The sequence below is a fragment of the Amblyomma maculatum genome, chromosome 1 (assembly GCF_055883805.1).
Source record: "Amblyomma maculatum isolate TAMU_Amacu chromosome 1, ASM5588380v1, whole genome shotgun sequence".
Classification (NCBI taxonomy): Eukaryota; Metazoa; Arthropoda; class Arachnida; order Ixodida; family Ixodidae; genus Amblyomma; species Amblyomma maculatum.
In genome coordinates this window covers 50,433,439-50,448,730 of record NC_139344.1, presented here as the reverse complement: position 1 = coordinate 50,448,730, position 15,292 = coordinate 50,433,439, and the positions used below count along the sequence as shown (strand labels likewise).

General features: G+C 44.1%; 1 long non-coding RNA gene and 2 pseudogenes across 1 annotated transcript; all 3 read right to left on the bottom strand.

Moving 5' to 3' along the window:
- Positions 1-351: 351 nt before the first annotated feature.
- On the bottom strand, positions 352-5,776 carry LOC146202349 (uncharacterized). Its single transcript, XR_014702092.1, has 3 exons — positions 5,687-5,776; positions 5,388-5,453; positions 352-374 (listed from the first exon to the last, which is right to left on the bottom strand). It is a non-coding gene; the product is annotated as an uncharacterized LOC146202349 (long non-coding RNA).
- A 7,475-nt stretch (positions 5,777-13,251) lies between these two features.
- LOC146202348 (kinesin-like protein KIF21B pseudogene) lies at positions 13,252-13,674 on the bottom strand (annotated as a pseudogene).
- Positions 13,675-13,747: 73 nt separating this feature from the next.
- LOC146202347 (uncharacterized) overlaps positions 13,748-15,292 on the bottom strand; it is a 65,821-nt pseudogene continuing 64,276 nt past the window's right edge.

Genomic DNA, 15,292 nt, shown 5'->3' with positions numbered 1-15,292 from the left:
GTTTAAAATTAGTGTAATGCCTTTTGCAGATAATTTTGGACCTGTATTTGCGAAACTGTAGCCTTAGCTACTTATGCACCATAAAATGCAAGAACAGAAACACACCGACAGCATTTGTGCTGCAAAAATGTATTTGGGATTTATTTGGCAAAGTGAACATGGTCGAGAGAATTTTGGAGAAAATAAACTGGTGCTATCTGCAATGTGATATAGTGCCAACATAAATAACTTTCATTCTTTCATCAGCGCAATGAGCATCTTGTCAACTGATTGCCAAGATTTCACCAGCTGATCTTCACACGTCCATCTTCACACGGGACAGTGTTCGTCACCATGTGCTGCATAAAACATCCGTGTTGTATTCTTCTACCTTCCTGGAATGAAAAGATGCAGTGTTCACAGAAATTACTGTAAAATAAAGCTGTTATGAGAAAGCTGGAGGTTGTTTAATATTGCTCTCCAGCTGGTAATGCAGTGAGTAACTACGCACATGATTATTCATGAAATGTCTGGGCATATGGTATACCCCTATATCATGGCACAGAAGTGCAGCAGTCTCCTCTTGTGAATGCACCTATCGGGGGTGGAATTTCCGCTCCATTTGCTCCATTCTGCTCCAAACTGCTTTTCCTGCTCCAAAACTGCTCCAAACTGGCTATTTTAATGTTCTACCATCAAATTTAGTGCAACACGCAAACAATGTCTTTCCACCAGTTGCAAAGATATAACGCATCTAGCACTGGGCTTAATACAAATGAAATTTTTGTAAGGGAAGGAAGCATGTGGCATAATAAATATTTGTTTGCAAGTAAATTTAATATGAGTCACTGGCGATTGGAGACAATTGCAAAAAAAAATGCACTGTGCATGTGACGTAGCACCTCCTCTCAGCCTTTTGAATCGCCGGTGGAGAGAGAGAAGCAAGAGCAGCAAGCGAAGCAGACAGGCGCAAACTACCGTGAGTCGTTCGGAAGGAAACTTGTCCGACTGGAAAAACCACATGAATTATTCTAATGGTGGTGGTCTAAGAACAAACAGGCACTTATCGAGCCTCTTTTTCAGTAACAAGCTTGTCGGGCCTACGGCAGACAAAATCATACTTGAATCGTTATGGGTTGGTACTCCAAAGATGTCACTCACTAGGAAGCGTCTCAAGAGTGTTGGAAAGCCATACAGGGCCTATTGCCAAGATTTAAAAAATGAGCCCCAGCATTGATCAAGCAAAGAATGATAGAACTATTGGAAGGAGGTAGTGAAGTAAAAATGCTGAAGGATGAAAAGGCTACCCTTCAGTGCCATCTACATTTCCTGAAGGCACTACTGACCACTGCTCAGGAATTTATCAGCACAGGCATAGGATCAAAAAGGGATATGCACAATATAAAGAGCAGAAATGTCATGCCCATTAATCTGAGCTCCAAATTAGTGGCATTGCTTGAGTGCATTGAAGTGGTAAACTCGACATTTGAATCTGTCAAGTCAGAATAGGCAACTGCGTTAGGTAACAAGGTCACACTAGGTGTTCAGTTATAAAGCGCACCAGCAAGCATTTTGTTTGCTGCTAGTCTGTTTTAAGTTGTTGGCAGTTGTCTTGTCAGAAATGAGTGCGAAGTTAGAGAGGCATTGAACTTGCATAAAAACGAAGAGCTCATCTTTTTCTGTCAGGAAGAGAAAAACAATTACCACAATTATCAGAGGCATTTGACCTTAGGAACCTGCTCCAAAACATAATTCAAATGCTCCAAAACTCTTGCCTCATTGCTCCAAAGCTGCTCGCCGCACGCCGCAACTTCCGTTTTGTCGCGCTTGCTTCATCGTGGCCGGGGGCCTCTTGTCGTCTGCTTCATCGTCATCGCCCTTCGGCCCGAACTCGCAAGTTTTGTTGCCACGCTATACATCCCTGGCGTTGACCTCACCTTCGATTTTGTGTTACGTCGTGTGCGCGACGGGTGTAGGACAGTTCTGGGCTAGACTGGTCGCTCTCTTGAGTTCACGAAGGCAGTTATCGAAGCGCTGAATTGTTGTTGACGGGACATGAGCGGGAGGTTGTTACAGTGTGCAGTCCCTGGCTGCGAAGGTATTGCTAGTGACGGCAGGAAAAACATTCTGCATCAAGTGCTTCAAAACGCCAACCTCCGGAAACAGTGGCTACAGCTCATCGGATAGCCAGCATCGGTGAAGAAAGCGTTTATCTACGTTTGCTTTACCCGGATATGTGGTTCGCGATTTGGGGATCCCAACAAGACTGAGTCTGCGTGAAGGAGCGGTACCAACGCTGTTTCTTCGAACCCTGCCGGTAAGTGTAAAATGAAAAGATTGTGACAATATTAGCTTTAGACGCGTTATCACAGTACAGTGTGGATTGTTTTTTTTTTTTTTAACTCAGGCGATCTTGCTCGGCGTTGTGGCATGCATATACATATAGCAAGATTTGTCATGATGACTGTGTACTACACTGCTCAAAATAAACGAGTGGCGAGCTTACGATGGGATATTATTATTTTTTAATGTTATTCTAGTCGACCCCACGCGCCAATGCACCCATATAAGCCGTATACTATCCGCGTCGGGGTTCAGCAGCGGATTCTTCAACGGCGTGTACTTTTGGGGGTCGAGTCCCATCTCGGTACTCATTCGCCGAAGTCGCTTTTCGAGCTCGGGGTCCATAATATCCGTACCGCAGCAAGGGTATGAGATGTTAGCCAAAGACTAGAAATTCAGAATCGAGATCGCAGAGAGCGGTCTTTCGGGCGTTGCGGAAGGAAACTCTCTGGTGCACCTTGCCCGAACCTTGAAACCTTCGTGTTTAGGCTCCTGTTACTTTTGACTATACGATGCTCCTTCGTGAAAGTTAACGATCGATTGTAAAGAAAAAAAAAAGGAAGGGGATGAGGAGAAGGGGACTGCTTAGTTGTGCTCTGTGGTGTAGTTTGTCAGCCGCGGTTCGGCGTCAGCTGACTGCAACCACAATTATCAGAGGCATTTGACCTTAGGAACCTGCTCCAAAACATAATTCAAATGCTCCAAAACTCTTGTCTCGTTGCTCCAAAGCTGCTCCAAAACTCTTGTCTCACTGCTCCCGAAGCTGCTCCAAAAAGCCTGAGCCTGCTTCCACCCCTGACCTATGTATCAGACCCATTGATGACTGTCTTTAGTGGTAATGGCACATACCCACGGCGGGCAATAGGCCATGGTATATAGCAAGTACAAAAGGGTCATGGACAAGCAATTGGGTATTTTGATAATTACGAGTCTTAAACTAGAATTTCATGAAAAAAAGAAAGAAAAAGAAAAGGCAGTGAATTCTCATTGTAGCAATCTACCTGGTGTGATTATATAGTTGTGAACAGAATTGCACACAGGTTGTAGGGTATATCCCTTGGCACTTGCCCCGAAGGAGAGGAGAATAAACACAAATAACATGCCTGAGTAATCACCATTTGAACAATCTAACAGTCACTAACAGTGTTTCACAAAGAAGCCTGCTTTGGCCACTGTTGTTGAAAGTGTTCATCAAAGACATTGCCCACATCGACATATCCATTAAATTTGTCGTACATATATAGGGTGGATCTGGTACATATGATATGGGCGTGTCCAGAAATCTAAAATATAAATCGAGAGACAAAAAGTAACTTTGGGAAACTACTGTCGAGCTCACGCCCTGAAACTCTGCTAGGTCTAATCCGACTAGCTGACGTCGCCCATGTCCAAGGACTCCAGGCCGTCATCTCTGCGGATAAGTTGACACCTATCTTGCACCTGTTGGATATTTATTAGTTTTGCCACCACCACATGCAGATGACTTCTATTATGACGGGCACAGATGCAGACACGTTGACAAAGCAAAGCAAAGCCTTCCTGTTAACATTATTGTTGTGGTTAAAATCAAACAAACTTAATATAAATTGTTCAAAGACAACGCTAATTATTTTCCCAGGAAAAATTTTTTTTTTAAATCGTGCTGTCAGCAATGAGAGCCGGAACATTACAATTGTAGGCTCGCAGAGAATACTAAGTGTCACGTCCAACAGCAATCTATACTGGGACTTGCCTGTTGCTGGCATATGCAAACGATTTTCCATGATATTTGATGTTATTTTATGTCATTTTATGTTTATTTTATGTCTGATGCACATTGAAAACAAATTGAATAATTTTTTCGCATCAACCAATGCATTAAGACCACAGTGGAGGGTGGAGTAAACAATAATATAATTTTGCCATCCTTTTCTGGAGGATAAATAAAATTCACCAAATGGGTAATTGCGGTAGAAATGTCTCCATAAAATGTCTCCTGAGCTTTTGCGTTGATTATGCACATGCACAGCAGCATGCTGCAATGACCTAAGAGCTGGAAATGCATCACGCGTCCAGGCAAACATCACACAAAAGTGTGAAGCCGCAAAAAGAAAAAGCATGTGGGAACTTCCCATGCTTTTCCCAATGATGAATACATTCTGGAGAAGGGTACCTGAGGGCACACCGCACAGGAAGATACGGTGGCTGTTTGGGAGAAGGGACATGGCCATAAAACCATTACACTGATCCATTAGGAGTTGCGTTCTACAGATGCTGTTTTGATCCGCTGTATGTGACATCAGACATGCCCAGTGTTTTTCTGGCAGACAGACTCCTTGTTCGACTATTGCAATGCTATCGAAGTGAAAAAGGAAGTTTCTATGTCTCCTCGCCTGTTCCCAAGGTATGACTGCAGGAACATTGCTTACCAATACTGTTTGATTGACTGGCTGATTGACCCGGATAGATGTGCCGTGTTTTATTGGCCAAAGTTCTGTGAGAGGGCTGGATTTATTGTTTAAAGGTTTCTTGTGGAGTAAAAAAAAGACAATACTGGCCCTGGGTAAGAGGCTCAATAGTCTATCATTGCTATGAACTTGCTTTTGACCTTTTGCTGTTAAGACCTTTGAAGTATGTACATAAGTCTGCAGAAGTGCAATCAAATTTCATTGTTTTTGTTCTCTCATCTTCGAAACGTCATTCTTCTCTCAAACCGAAGACTCAGTCATGCCACCAAATGGAGTGTAGTTTCAAAACAGTCTGAGACAAGCATAACAATACACAAAGCATTGCGATGGTCTCGTGAATGTGCACCATGAACATGAAAATTTGTGAATAATTTGTTTTCCTACTCATTTATTTCATTTATCGCTGCTTTCATAGACCATTGCATTTTGTATAATGCACTGTTGCTGCTGCTGGTCGGTGCATAGATTTGGCATGAATGCAAAAGCTAACAACTAGGTTCTAGTGCAGTTGTACTAAGCAGTCTAGAGTTTTAAACTATAGTAAGTTGTTAAGGCATTGAGATAAATAAAACTTTTTACAAATTGGTGCTGCTCAAAATAACGTAAGTATGTCCTCACCCCTCAGGGGCACTGACTGCAGGCTTGGTGTTGACGGCAGCGGCTCCACACTGTGCAGACTTGTGGCTGTGCCATGGAAGCAAGCAAACAAATGAAAGAAATAATTATTTCTGCAGCCATGAGATCTTGGGCTGTTTTCCGGTGCATAACAACATGCACGAGCTTACTTTAGCACTCTGGCTACACCTTGTACACTGCAGTAAGAGAATCAAGACTGAACATTGCAGTGCTTTGTAAATAGCTGTAACATGTTCAACAAGAACATTGAAGAAAGTAATATAAGAAGTGTTGTCACTTACTATTCCGGGAGTTGTCATGATTGCTTTCATCATCATGAGTCTCTCTAGGCACCATGTCATTCAGGCACTTGCAGGCTTATTTTCATCTGAAAGGGAATAACCATATGAGACGCAGATGATTGGTTATTAACTTGCCAACATAATATAGGATCTAATTGTGCAGCTGAACGTTGCGCCAGGACACTAGAAAAGTTCCACGATGCAGACACTGTTGCCTTCATTCAATGCAATGGTCCTTAACAAGGATCCTTTTTTAATTTTCAGGTGTTTTTATAACACAATGAGCAAACCAGTTCAGCCTCTGCGACTTGTAAATGCTAATAGGCCTTCCAGTGCCTGAATGTTTTGTCCAACAGCATAAAATATTGGCGCACTTCATTTCACGTGCTGACACAGGGACACAGGTTCATAAGCTTGGAGCAAAAACAAAATTAAATGACCTCTTGCAATATTTGGCTTTGGCACTGCATTCAGCATGTGCTGTTAGCTAATGGTACCAGACAATTGTCTGAGAAGATAAAGCAAATCATCTTGCAAACAATTTTCATTTATTGTGGCTGTGCACATTTACATGCACATGTAAACAAAATCAGCTACACGACGTGTATTATGCAACAATACAACAATATTATGCAACTCGAGCCATGCTTAGCAAAAATGCTGAAGTATCATGTATCTTATTCGCACAACGTAAGTGGCTTTTTACTTTGCGCTGCTATTCCCCAGCAATCGACTAGGCGGTGTTCAGACGGGTGGGCCGTATGTATCGTGGGAAAGCATCATCCACCACCACTCCTACTCGGAGCGCACGCGATCGGCAGGCGCCGAGTCACTGTCATTCCGAGCTACTCGAAAGTGCCGTGTTCGTCACATATGATAACTAATTGTTCAGCTCGGACAGTCCGCTGTCCAGTCCGATCGTCTAAACAGAGAAGGTAGTGAGTAGTGACTTACCAGAATCATTTGTTTTTTTCTGACGCTGGATGGCTTGCAAAGGCCTTTGCGAACGCCTTCATTGCGCAGCGGAGCGAGCGCTCGTTCGCCGTCGGCGGATCCCTAGAAATCGTTGCAACTTCTTTCGACGGCGCCTTCTCCCAGCGCTGTACAGTGTATGTGGCGATCTCGAGATACTTGCTGGTCGTCCGCCGCACTGAAACGCTTGCGCATGTTTTCTTGGCACGGCCGGGGCAAGGGTATTACAGCATTTGATGACGCCAATATGAAAACGGGAGAACTATGTGGCCTGTTGCGCACAGCAGCACTCTACAAGCACTCGTAGCACCATCCCATCGGCGCTTGGCTTAGCTTGGCGGCTTGGCTCCATGGCTGCTGAAATCTCGTGAGATCTCGCGAGATTACGGCAAGCTGGACGTCAGGCGGCATACGTCTCCGGAGTAAGCCTCCAGCGCCTGTACGTATCGGCAGTTTTCACGCATGCGCAATAGGCGTCCGATACGTCTACGTCTGTACGTCTCCGGTAAGCTAAATCTCTCTATTAATGAAGCTGACAGTTGAGGCTAAATAAACCCAATTCCGCGTAGTCGTGGTACGTCCTTGGATCTCTAGCTGGCAGGTTGAAATAATGACAGCACTCTGTTTTGAACGCCTGATTCTGCTTAGCCATTTCTATGGAAGGAACGATGCCTCCTCTGCTCCGGTGTTGTGTGTGCAAGTGGCTGTTCGCTTCTGCAGTAGAATGAGCAGCGAGATGCCTGCTTTCAGATAGCTTTCGGTACCTTTTCCACCTTGTGCCAAACACATGCTTACACCATGTGTTGATGTTGCTAAATATTCTACAAACGAAGCAACGAAAGCCTCTATTCGTACTGAGCTGGGAATATATTTTGTTCAGCGGGGTACAGTGCTCTAGGAGGCCGAGGAGCGCCTCAGCCTGCACAACCGAGGGCGGCGCATGAACAGTAAGCCACAGCATAGGAGGCGACAGATAAAGCACAAAGCAAGCAAGTGAGCGCTGGGCTTCGCACCCTGTGGCAATGCACAGACTACAGACTCCCCCCAAAGCGAGGGCAGCTCTCTTTAGGAACACTGTTTGAGAGAAAAAGAAAACCTCTTTCGAGTGTCGGGCAGACCACGCGCTCCTATACGCAGATCTACGGTCGGACTCAAGCGGCGGCTGTGGCTGGTTTTATGAAGAAACATATGGGTGCACGTAGCATTGCTCTCAGAAGGGTACACAGGATTCCACCGACGTTTGTTCCTTTCCCGCTAGCTCTGTCCAAACGACGGGTATTTCTTCAGCCCAGTCTCGGGGAAAAAAAGTGCGAATGGCAGGGACGGCTGGACAAGGTCTTCAGTTTGTGTTGCTGTGTAACTTTCGACCAGAACACTCAAGATGAAGACGCTTATGTTGAGAACAACACTTTGTTGCGCAGTTGAAAATTCTACGTGCTCAAGGACGTCCGTGTACAATGTGCGCGAATACGTTTCTATTGAGATAGTGTCCTCGGATATTTTCGGGAAACGCGTGGTCCAAATGCAAGATTTGTGGGATGTCATGCAGATTTCGAGGTGAGTTAAATTCTTTGGCGGCTGTTGCCTTCAGTGCAGGCAATCCGGTTTGCGGCTTTTGCATATGCGGCTACTGTCCGAAACGAAGCAGATCAGGAGCTGTGAACATAGGCGAACGGATACAGAGTGCGGATTAAGGATAGTTGGCGCATGTGTTGCTCTGTGATAAAGCTTTGCTAGGAGACAAACTACTTCCTTCAAACATAAGCAGATGACACATCGCTATCTCACAAAACTGTTCTATCACCCATGCATAAGAGAGATAACCAATGAATGTTTTTTCCTCTCCAAGAATTAAACATATATCGAATAAGCCAAGGCAGTGCCCGGCCAGCACTCATAAAGTGGCGCATTAAATTTTAACGCCTTTTATATAAAACAAAAAAAGGGATAGGCAGCAGATGTGTCAGCGACACTTCACTAGCTATGCCAGAAATAAAATATCTTGAAGCATTTTAGTGTCATATTGTGGGAGGGTCGTGTAGCAGCTTTGTTTTGCTTTGTGTTTAGACGTGTGTGCCTCGTGACTGCTTCTGGTCTCAATGTGTGACTGTGCTTTCGCTGTGTTTGGCTTTGTTTCTTTGGGTGGGCACTGCTTTGGCTAAGATATCTGCTATCTTTTTATTTTCAGAAAGGTAAAAATTTCATTGTTGATTAGCTTCACGCACGGGTGATAGAAGAATTTTACTACATTTCGGTGTGTCATGTGCTTGGGTGGAAATGAACACGTTTCGCTCCTTGTTTTCATAATAATTGGTAGCATGCACTTGTATTATTTCTCTTTGTGCTGTCGCCGTTGCGCTGCTGTTCTTGTGTAAAATTACTTTCAGCAGAACGTAGCAATACGAGGAAGGAGCACTGAGGAATATACAGGACAAACAAGCTCTGAACTAGACTATTAAAAGAAAAAAAAAAATAAAGTGAGGGCATGTGAATGGTGCAAAGAAAACCAAGGATAAAATCAGATTAAACCAGTGATGAAAGAAACCTCCTTGCGTGACAGGAAGGAGGCTGTGCTCACACATTCATCCTTGAAGTTTGCGATCATAGCAGCTTCCATTATTTTATGTATGAGCTCTTTTTTGGCACTTTTTCAGAAGGGTCGTTTGTTCAAAAACAGGTGAAAATTTTTCATTGCTTTCACATTTGCAACTGTTCACTGCATATTTCTGGATAGTGAACATTTAATGTCATTACTGTGTTTCATTAGTCTTTTATTGATAGATACGACAAAGAGAAGCACTCGTACTATATAATACAAAAATCCCGTCATAGCATGCACAGAAATTGTCATATACTCCATTCCACTATCTTTTGGCAAGGCATACATTGGCGAAACTAGCAGATCTATCAATAAAAGACTAATTTTTAAAGTGCTGCAATGATTAATTAAAGTTTCATCGTCCAGAAACCTGCCAGTACACTGTCGCAAATGTGACAGCAATGAAAAATGTTCCGCAGTTTTTGAACAAACACTATTCTGAAAAAATTCCTTAATAAACTGACACACAAAATAGTGGAAGCAGCCATGATCGTGAAGCGCAAGGATGAATGCGCCAGCACGGATGGTTTTCCACTCAAGAACAGATGCATTCATCTGTGATTTTATCTGATTTTGTCCTTGATTTCATTGGCACCCTTTACATGCCCTCATTCTATATACTTTTTTTTTTCTTTTAATTCTGGTTCAGCTTTTTCTTCTGTGTGTTTCTCCATGCCCTGTCCTCGTCCTGTTATGTGCTGCTGAAACTGATGGAAAACCAACTAGCCCGACAGCTTGTCCTCTGTGTATTGTGTACCAAGAGCCACACAATCTGTTATTCATCAATGAACCTTTCAAACCGCGTAATTCTGACGAATACCATGTTTTGTTGCATAATGGCATCTGCTAGTATGCTGCATGCGTGTGTTAAGTAAATTTCTGTGCTGTGGAGGTGAATGACCTGTGCTAGCAAGCAGCAGAGTAGTTAAGTTTAAACTGTAATCCAGTTCCCCTCATATAATCAGCACTTTGTTTTTACTTTCTGCTGTAAGCAGACAGGGGAATGTCCAGCTAAGTGCAGTGTACCTACTGTCGAGGCACTGAGTCATAGATAACTTACAACTGTGTGGCAAGAAATAGACTGTCCGAGTGCTCATATCTATAGCGTCTGTGTTGCATAACGCAAAGACCTTTTACGCTAAGGTATGTGTTTGCAATATGTTTGGAAAACAAATATATTGTATTTCAATCTTGCCGCAGTGGCTAGGCCACTTGCAGTACCTACGTATGTGAGATCAAATTTTGACTACGGTAGTTGCTTTTCTATGGAGGCAAAAAGCAAGGTGCCTGTGTGGTGTGCTATGTTAGTACATGTTAAAGAACCCCAGGAGGTCGAAATTCTCGGAGATTTCCACTATGGAATCTCTCATAACCCGAGTCGCCCTGGAATGTTAAACCCCATAAAGCAAAGCTATATTGCACTTCAAGAAATAATCTTCTGTTGCTTATGGGTTATGAATTGTGGAAAATACATACGCTTGCTCTTTTAGCTACATATGCTAAACTTTATGAGGTTGTGGGTTTGGATCCTACTGGCAGCATGTGGCTGTATATTTTTGTTTTGCTTTCTAATTAATCAAGTTTTAGTCATAAAATAATTAACATTCTTTCCCCATTGATCAACACTGCACACTAGAAAGTATAAATACTCTCTTATTCTTTCCTTGGTTTTAGTGACTGTTGTCTTTCTTCGTGTCTATAACTTCGTACTAATCTTTCTGGTAGCCATTGATGAAATGTGTGATCCATGAGATGATGCAGTCCTGGCACACCTGCCTGTCACATCTGAATACATGAACAGTGTACAGTGCAAAAGGTTCTTTTATGCTCCACTATTTCCTATACTTCCTCTCGAAGCCGTTTGCAGCATAGCCAAGAGCACGCGACATGGTCAAATCCTGGCGCCTCTGACTTCTGTGCACTATAACAGATACGTGTGCTCCTACTGTTAGCCCCACCAATGAAGGGGGGGGGGGGGGCATGTAGGAGTGTAATTTTCTATTATAGTGCATAGGATCCTAAATGGCTCAGGTCACCTTTGCCTTTCACAGGGCTGCAAACAGCTTCTGAAAAGGAGTATCAGTTCCTGAATGCAACATTTTGCTTGATACCTGCTACAGAGTAAAACTGCCATTTTGAAAGCATTCAGCCTTACCACCCCGGACCGCAAATCATGTTAGTTTTATTGTGAAAGCAATATACGCCAGGTCTAACCACTCGTCGCTGTGTGCCGTGTCCCTGGTCCCCTGGCAGGAGCTGCCAACTTGGGTCTCGTTGTACATATGGAATGGTTATGCCAAAATCAGCCTGCCAGAACACTGGCATTCACGTTACCCCTATAGGCCACTAAGGCACGTCCATACGGCTCGGTTAAAGCGGAGCTTTATATGTGGGTTAGGGAAGAAGTCACGCCATGGAAATTACCAACGAAGAGTCTATATCTGAATCTAGATATTCTACTGCTTCGGAGTAGTTAAATTCTAAAGCAAAAGCTAAGCAATCTATGGCCAAGCGCGAGCAAAGTACAACCAAGCTATTGCTTTCGCAAGCCATCAGATTTTGAGAGTTTCCCTTATTTCATACTGTCTGGCAGGCACTGCTATATAAGAGATAAGAGGTACACACACAGCACAATTTACGCTCTTGATTTATAAGCCCTGTGGCGGCAAGCCCGAAATTTTAGCCTGCTTTTATTGCGAAATCAATACTACGCCAGGTCAAAACGCTCGTCGCTGTGTCCATGTCCGGGGTCCCTCATGAAAAAATTGGCCTGCCATGACGTTTGAATACTCGTTACCCCTATGCCACGGGCAGGGGCTGCCAACGTTAGTCACTATATCAGAATCCTCCTGCCAGAACCGTTTGCATTCTCGTCACCCCTACGACACTCAGGCACGTGGGGGAATAATGCAGCAGGCAGATGAAGCTTCAGCCGTTGCTTTCGCTATTCAGCTAAGGTTAACCAGAGCTAAACCACAACTAATTGTTTTTAAGTTTCAGCTTTTCACATTCATTGCCTTTAAGCATGCGTTCTTGTATGCCTATTGCAATTGTAAAGTAAGTTCTTAAACAGGAATGAGCTGTTATAATTTCTCCACACTCATTAGAACAAAATGCCTGTCAATATTTCTTTGCCTTTTTTCAAACTTCTGTTAGTACTTGGCACAACACCATACTACTTAACTTGTTTGATTTTATTGTCTGTACTATGGGGGAGGGGTGCATTGTAAACGCTTATGTACCGGGTAATGCCATGAGGTTTCATTGGTATGGGGCATGAAAGTTAGGGAAATAGTGGGTTCCATCTTTCAATCACTGTCAGTTTTCATCACTATCTCGTAAAAATTGCTTAACCTATCACTGATGTTTCTTTTTTTCAGAGAAACATCCCATCTCAGACTAAAGGTTCAACAGTGAGAATATTGCCTGCACACAGTAACCATCCCACTGCATAGAGCTTGTGCTCGAGCTTGTACCACCTTCAAGACTGAAAAGATGCCTTAATATGTTATGAATAAAATTATTTGAATCTACTTTAGAGTCACTAGTAGTAGTTTCATCGCGGTATGCATCCGATATGGTTGGGTGTGTCCGAATTTGAGCATCCCATGGGCTTTTATACAAGCCTATGGTCCCTGCCCGGTTTATTGTTAGGCTCCACTCATCATGCCTTGATTCTTTTAATATACATACTCACATTTATGCTAAATTATCGCAATTTGTGGGCTTTTAGTGAGCTCATAGTATATTAGTGGACTTTATTGGCTTGGATTATTGAAGCCTGCTTCATGAATGGACAGAAAGCTTCATATTCATATATCCTCTGTGGGTCCGCTTGGGATATGACACGGATGTCCGTGGGATATCTAAACAATTTCATTTGAACATCTGTCGGACGTCCGTGGGAGATCCATCGGAGGTCGGCGGTACTCCCACGGACATCCGTATATCCGAGAACGGACGTACGTCGTATGTCCACTGGACGTACGGTGGTTTATTGGGTCTCCTCCATATTGGAAACCAGCGCCAACTTGTTCTTCATGTCTGCCACCTCCTGCTTGAGCTTGCGGACCTGCCGCTCATACTCTGCCTGGTTCCTAATAAGTTGCGCATGCTTGCACTTGGCTGACTGCATCTTTTTCAGCTCCCCCTGCAGGTGGCTACACTTGCGCTCAAAATCATTCTTGATCTTGTGCACTTTCTCCTCGGAGTCTTTCGGTGTGCCCGATGAGCTCATGCTGGCGAGAATGCGGTCCCGTTCCACTTCCGTCTCGCGGATCTTTTGCTGAAGCTGCATCAGCTTCTCGTCGTAGTGCATGCGCACCGTCTGCAGCCTACGCTGACTCTGCTCCAGCTGATCAATGAGCTTCTGTTTGAAGGTTACCTCAAAGGTTAGATTCTCTAAATCCCTTCCCATCATTTCATCTTCACCCAGCCCTTTACCTCCTGATTCAAAAGTCTCGTTTCCACTGACCTCCTCCGTGTCCTCATCAGCGTCGGACATTTTTTTCATTCTCATCTTCCTCTTTGCTGGCTTTGGACGTCAGGTGCTTGGTCTTGCGCTTGAGGTTCTCCGCATCTCGCTTGCCCTCCGCAAGGACGTTCTTCAAGCTGGTCTCCTCGACATCACCGCTGATATCGTAGGCGCCCCTCACGGCTACATTTGCGCAGGAGCACATTGGGAGATGCGTCCGGTACCACAGAGAGGAAGGGTAGGGCAGCTGTGACTGTGGCTGGTAGTATGCCTGCCCATAGCCCCGTAGCTGTTGCTCATTGTACACACACGGGTCATGTACACTCGGGTATCGAGACCGGGGACCTGCAGAACAGACACCGGTTCAGATGCTGGCCCTATAAAGGTCTTAGCTGGGACCACCCAATCAGTCATATGTGCCACAGCTTTGTTTCTCCCTACAAATTGGGCTGTTAAAATACAGGGATGAGAATGTCATTTAGCCTTGCTAGGGGAAGGAAATTTCGTTAGCTTTGGTTTGTAATACTTCAGTGCAGTTACTGACAGGAAAAAAGCAGATGTTAAAAAAATTTAAAATCCTGCAAGTGCACACTGTGCGAGAAGCTGCGGATGTCACTGAACTTTCTAGGGCTCACGGAAGCAAAGCTGCCCTCTTTGCGCCAGCTGTAGGTCAAATCCCACTCTGAGGTGCAGTTTCATTCTGCGTTATACCATCGCCAAAAATATGACACTCCAGTTGAGCCCGTTGTCGAAGTGTTGGACACCATTGTCGGGTGATTGTTGTTGAATAGTTTGCCATAACTATATCTAGTGATGCTAGCGCAGAATTCAAAGAAAGATTGAATGGCCTAGCAAGAAAAGCTATGCTTGGGAACAGCTTCTTGTGACTATGTAGCTAAGGGTATGAAGAAGGAAAGAAGCCAACAGTCGGCGAGGCCAAGGAAAGCATTGGGGATGGTACTTTCTCTTTTTTTTTACTTTAGTATTCACACATAAATTAGTAATGCAGTCTGTTTAGAGGAAAGATAAATAAACACAAAGAAGAAGAAAAAACAACATGCCGATGGTGGGAACCGAACTCACGACCTCCGAATATCGAGTCCGGTGCTCTTCTAACTGAGCTACATCGGCTGCTGTCCCCCCTACTACTTTCTTGGATATTAATGTTGTCTGAATACGAACCTTGAGAGTGTTCACCAGCGCCACCCTCAACCATAGCGGTGGACGTGGAACGTCCTGTGTTACCGCCAGCGTCACGTAGAACGTGATCAAGAGCGAGGGCGAAAGCTGTGCTAGAACCCTCTTACACTACCTGTGAATTCAAGACTGCCAGAACCGAGACCCCCGTAAACTACAAGCAGATAATTGAAGGGGAAATAAGGGCGCCCGTTATAATACATGAAGGAAAGCCAACAGTCGGCAAGACCAAGGAACGCATTGGGGATGGTACTTTGTCTTTCTTTTACTTCGGTATTCACACAAATTAGTAATGTAGTCTGTTTACAGGAAAGATAAATAAACACGAAGTAGAAGAAAAGACAACGTGCCGATGATGGGAACC